The following is a 6000-nucleotide window of genomic DNA, read 5'->3' as shown; positions in this document are numbered from 1 at the left end:
GGCTGTTGCTTTGGGTGTGGAGGGGCCACTGGAGGCCTTTGAGAGGCAGAGTGGCACAATTAGACTGATGTTTTAATGGGCTCACTTTGGTTCCTGGGTTGAAACTGATACCGCCGTTTACCGGTGACGAGTTCTCCTTCTAATGTTGAAGACTGAACACTAGAGAAGCAGCCAAGGCAAGTGTATTAAGCAGGTTTTATTTAAAGGTAATAATACAGACTTCTCCCGGCAGGAAGAAGGGGGCCATGGCTGATGTTCTAAAGTCCCCAAAAGTGAGTGCACTCTACATCTTTTATAGGCTAAAGTCTCTCTTGTTCTCCAGTTCTCTCCCCCTTATCTCTCCTTCCTTCCTCCCTGACTAGGCCTGGTTTTGCATTAAGTGAGAAGCCTTGGGCAGGGGGAGGGCCAAGGTGATTCAGGCAGGCAAGGGCCCAGGGGTCATTAATTAGCAGCTCCTGGCTTGCAGTCCTTGATAAAGGCAGGTAAATTTGGTAATCAATGGGCTCCGGAGATCCTTGACATTCCATTCTTCCAGGGGCAGTCTCCAACTTCCAGAGGCAGATGTCTTCATGGCTTCATTTCCTCGATTTGACCAGATCCTCTATTTCTACTACCTGTCCTTAATTCTGGCTTCAAAACCAGATTAGGGGAAGGAAGAATGCAAGCGAGGAGTCCAGTATCAACAGTGCAGTACATGTGTGCGACAGATTCCTGTAATAACGCAGGGTGACTGACTAGTGGGCACGTGACATGCCCTGATCAACAATCACAGGTAGTTGCTTGCATTTCAAATGAAATATCAAATCTACACCAGAGAGTCTGTTAGCAAAATTAACAAAGCAGCATAATTCTGATGTTTAAGATGGACGGGTGAAAGAATGGACATTTTTTTAAGCTGTCTATTTTATCTCAACTCCCTAAGGTCTCCCTCCCAGTGATGGGAACAAAGCCCTTAAAGCTGTTCCAGGAATCAGCTCCAAACAGAGAGTAAGAGAGTAATTGGAGCAAGATAGTATTCAGACAGTTAAGATATATATGCTATAAGATTACCAGAGTCTACGCCCTGTTGTAAAACATTGTGAAACATGTTGTATGTTATCAGCAAACCCAGACCCCCTTTGGAATTTCCCGGCAGCTTTGTTCCCCTTTTCTCTTCTGTGTGCGACCCCTCCCGATGTGTGGTTTCTGCCTTTATAAACTTGTAAGATTTTTTTGCTCGGGACTCGACTCCTCGACTCCTGCGTGAGTCACGAGTTGGGTCCCAGCGCGCTGGAATAAAAGCCTCTTGCGGTTTGCATCAAGTGACGCCTCCTGCAGTTGATTGGGGTTGCCGTAGATCCGTGGGACAGAGTTGGGGTTTCCTTTTTGGGGGCCTTACACGGGGACTGGTTAGCAACATCTACACACACCCTACCATTCTTGCATGAGGAATACATAGAAAACCTGTAAACTCCACAATTGTCTTTGCATCTCTAACCAGAGCCCCATTGGCCTGGCTTTGTCTGCTGAACCTCCACCTCAAGTCCTTCTATCAGAATATCCTGTCCTCTTCCCAATATATCTTTCAAGCCAGCTACAAAGACAGGATGCCCTAGAGCAAAGGACAAGGCAAGTAGGGGAGAAAACAGAATTTTCCTCAACCCTCCTAGGTTCTTAGCTAGTAGATTCTGGTTAACAAAGGGAGGATTAACAAGAGAAAAAACCTGCATCATACTTTTGCAAGGGAGAAGTCTTTCTCTTGGGAAAGTAGTTCTCTCTACTCAGTGGCTTAGGAGCCTTGTTTAAGTCGTATTTCAACAACAACAAAAAAGCAATAAATCTGAGCATGACAAGACAAGGAATTGAGAAGTTTCAGGTTCAGAGGTGGGAACACTGTGGGAAAGTCTGTTGCAGATTCCTCTGGGTCTGCTGGTGCTATCTCTGTGCCCTTAAAGGAAGGATTTACCTCTGTTGTAGAGGGCAGAGGTGGGTGGAGAAAGACCTTTAGTGTGTGTATCTCTGTCCTGTTACCAGGAAACAGAGGGAAAGGCAGAGATATTTACTGAGATGTCAAATCATTTAGGTCCATTTATGTCCAATACAACTTTACCTCACTTCAAATATAAATCTGGATTCTAGCTGTTTGTGTTCTAGGTTGAATTTTCCTATCTGTATTTGAATAGGACATTGCTCTAAGATAGCTAAGATATCTTAATTAGTGTTAGGAAGTTCAGGGACATCAAGATGGTGGAGCAGGGTATACAAGAAAAATGCTCCTGGAGGACCAGAAGGGGAGGTGAGTTATCATGTCCCTGTTTATGATAAATCCCATTACCATGTCAACTCCTGCCACTGACAATTTGTGGCACATGACAATTCCCACCCCATGTTCAGTGTTCTAAAGTAATTGATGGGGAAAAACTAGACTGTATTCTAATCAGAAATCCTAAGGTAACCAATGGGAGCAAACAGGGTAAGGTCTTTAGTCAGGTCTATGCAGGGAGGAGACCACTTCACAGCTAGCTAGGATCAAAGACAAGAATTCCCAGCCATCAGGGCCCTGAGCCTCTCTTCTGACTGGGTCCAGTCCACTCTACCTTATTGAGTGCTATTTATACTTCACCTTCAATATATCTATCTGTGCTTTGCCTGTTACTTCCGTGTGTCTTGCTCAAATCTTTGGGATACCAAAGACCTGGACCCCCACTGAACTCCACTCCAACAATAACATTAGGTCCTATAAATACAAAAATGCCTGGGAAGAATTAGGTCAGAATATGAGCAGCACATTGGGGTCATGGGGAGTTTGATGTTTAACATATTTTTTCTTTAAGAAGTTTATCTTGTATTTCTATTCATAAAATAACATTACAAATTCCTAAACGTTAGGGATGTAATTTGAACAAGAACCTTAGCCAAAAGCTTCCATTCGTTGAAAAGAGAAAACTTTTCAGCAGTTAAGCACTTAAAATATTTGACAAATTTTATATGACTTTAACCATTGACAGCAAGATAACTGTAATTTAAATGGACAACACTGACATAAAATCTTGAAAGAAATGTTATGAAATTGAATATTAATAAGTTGGTCATATTTAGATTCATTCATAGTTTTTAAAGAAAAAAATAAAATCATCCAAACTATGAAATAATCTGTAGGTTTGCCAAGACATTATTTAAGGTTTTTCACTTAAATAATTATCAATTGAGTTTTAACATTTTCTTTTCCATCTCTTACCCTAGTAATAAAATAATATAGTTATGGGCCTACCCTAGTAATAAAATAAGATAGTTATGGTGAAAGAATGGACATTTTTTTAAGCTGTCTGAGGTTACCCTCCCAGTTATCTTAACTCCCTAAGGTCACCCTCCCAGTCATCTCAACTCCCTAAGGTCACCCTCCCAGGAATGGAAACAAAGCCCTTAAAGCTGTTCCAAGAAACAGCCCCAAACAGAGAATAAAAGGATAAATTGAGCCAGATAGCCAGATAGTGATCAAACAGAATGATTACCAGAAACTATTGACCAGAATCTACGCCCTATTGTAAAACATTGTGAAACATGTTGTATGTTATCAGCAAACCCAGACCCCCCTTTGAAATTTCCCGGCAGCTTTGTCCCCCCTTTTCCCCCTTTCATGTGTGACTCCTCCCGATGTGTGGTTTCTGCCTTTATAAACCTACAAGATTTTCTGCTAGGGACTCGACTCCTGGAGTTGGGTCCCAGCGCGCTGGAATAAACACCTCTTGCGGTTTGCATCAAGTGACGCCTCCTGCGGTTGATTGGGGTTGCCGTCCATCCATGGGACAGAGTTGGGGGCCCTTTTTTGGGGGCCTTACATTTGGGGGCTCGTCCGGGATAAGACGGCCCCCCCTCATCCGCGGAGTCGACCTTGGAGGTAAGAAGGGGTACCCCGAAGTTGTCTGTCTTTGTCTTGTGTTTTGTTAGTTGGTCTGGTTCTGTGAGCGCGCTTTCGGTTTCGGTGGCAGCCGTTCGGTGACTCGTGAGAGGGGCCGGACAGTGGCCGGTAGACGTGCCTGGGGGGCCACAGGTTGCAGCCCTGGGGGACGCCCTAAGGGTGGAAGGAGAGCCAGGGACGCCTGGTAGTCTCCGTCGGTAAGGGCGCTGATGGGGTTCAATTGGTGGATCAGAGATTGGCGCCTGTCTGTATCTGGTTCTGTTGTGTGTTTGTGGCGGAGGTGGAGGAAGGGTTGGAACAACTGGGGGGTTCTGGGCCCGGGCTACTCTCGGGTGGACCCCAAAGGTTCCTTCTCTGGACTCCCCCTCCCAACAGCCCTAAAGGGTAACTTAGCAAAGTAGCTTCAGTCTCAAAAGTAATGAAAAATAAGGTCTCATAATTTTAACATCCAACCTGTCCTGATGAGATGGCTAAAATGCCTTAGACACAGAGTTTCTGTTAAAACCTGTTAGATCCTTCCAGATCTCAGTCCAGGCTTGCATTGAAATATAAATAAAAGAAGCCTAATGGCTCAGTAGGAGACCGGTCTCAAACCCAGGGAAAGAAAAGGTAAAAAGAGTCTTTAAAACTCCAGCAAAGTAAATTTTATGGTACTTTACTAAAGTAATTAACGGCCGTATGATTTTTTTCCAGGACTCTTGGTTTTTTTTTAATTATATGTTTTTTTGAGCTCATGATTTTTTTGACCAGTTCTATTTTTTATTCAACTAGAGTTTTTGAACATCTGTTACACTGCAATGGAGATTCACCTATGAAGTTACAAGGGCTTGATTTTGTGTTATTTGTATGTTGTGCTGTCTGATGTCATGTTTTGTCTGTATCAAAACTGAGCGCTCCTAAAATTAAGATTTAAAAATGGATCCAGATACTTTTAATTCACGTGATTTAAAAAGGTTCAAATTGGGTAAACTAATAAGAGTAAAATGTCTTTGAAAATAACTTGCAAGTCTCTAGGTGGTCAAGCTAATAAAATATTGATGTTAATAAAATGTCTAATATCAATTGTTTCTAGGACTTTTCTTCAACAGGGAAGAGACAGCAAATACTGTTCAGGACACTTGTCTGATATCTTGGTTTTTACAGAATAAGTGAATTAGAGTTAACATGTATGGGATTACTCTAATGTGTTTGTAGAGACATCTGATTAATTTACAAAGTTAAAATGCTAATTGTTAAATAACATCGAGTACTTTTAACTCCTTGAATTCCATGGGGTATCATACTTAAACATTATTGGTGTTTTCATAGGTTGGTAAATAAAAGGGTTTAAACTTGCTTTGTGTCATCACTAAACTAAAAACAAGGTTACTAAGAGTATGTCCTAACAAGTGCAATTCTATATACAAAGGGTCCCAAAAGTTTCAACTGTGTTTCAATTAGAGTACTATAAACAACAGAATATTTAATCTTATTAAAATAGAGTAATTTATCTAAATTCAGAAATTTCATAAGAGTTGTTTCAGAATGTGAACAAAAAGGGGTCAACGAGTAGGAAAGAGAAAATAAAAGGTTCTGGGTATGGAAATATATTTAGTAAAAGGAAAAAGGAAATGTTTCTGGGTAAGAAAGTGCTTGTGTGATGAAATACATGAGGGTCTAAGTAAGTGCTAAGAAAGTCTATGTAAGTAAAGGGCAAGTTTCAACAAGTTTGTGTGTAACTAAGTTGGTTATATGTATGTGAGACAGCTAAAACTATTGAAGGTTTTTCCTAAGGTGAAATACTAACGTTCTGATATAAACCAAAGTTTAATCTATATGGTAGAATGACATGGTAAAATGACAAGGATTTGAAACACTAATTTACTCTTAACTTTGTGTCTATTAAGTTTTATTCTTTAGAACAATTAGTCTTAAAAATTGGGGTGTATACAATTATGATTAAACAACTATTATAGAGTATTGTACTTTGTTACAGAGTATACATTTCTCTTTAAAAACTCAATTTGGTAAGATAAAAGTGTCAAGGTATTTGTGAAATGGTCACTAGTTGTATATTAAATGTGTTCATATTTTTCAGGACCACAAGTTTTTAAAGCAACTAA

The sequence above is a fragment of the Sciurus vulgaris genome, assembly GCF_902686455.1.
Source record: "Sciurus vulgaris genome assembly, chromosome: 5".
NCBI lineage: Eukaryota > Metazoa > Chordata > Mammalia > Rodentia > Sciuridae > Sciurus > Sciurus vulgaris.
This window is presented reverse-complemented; position numbering follows the sequence as displayed.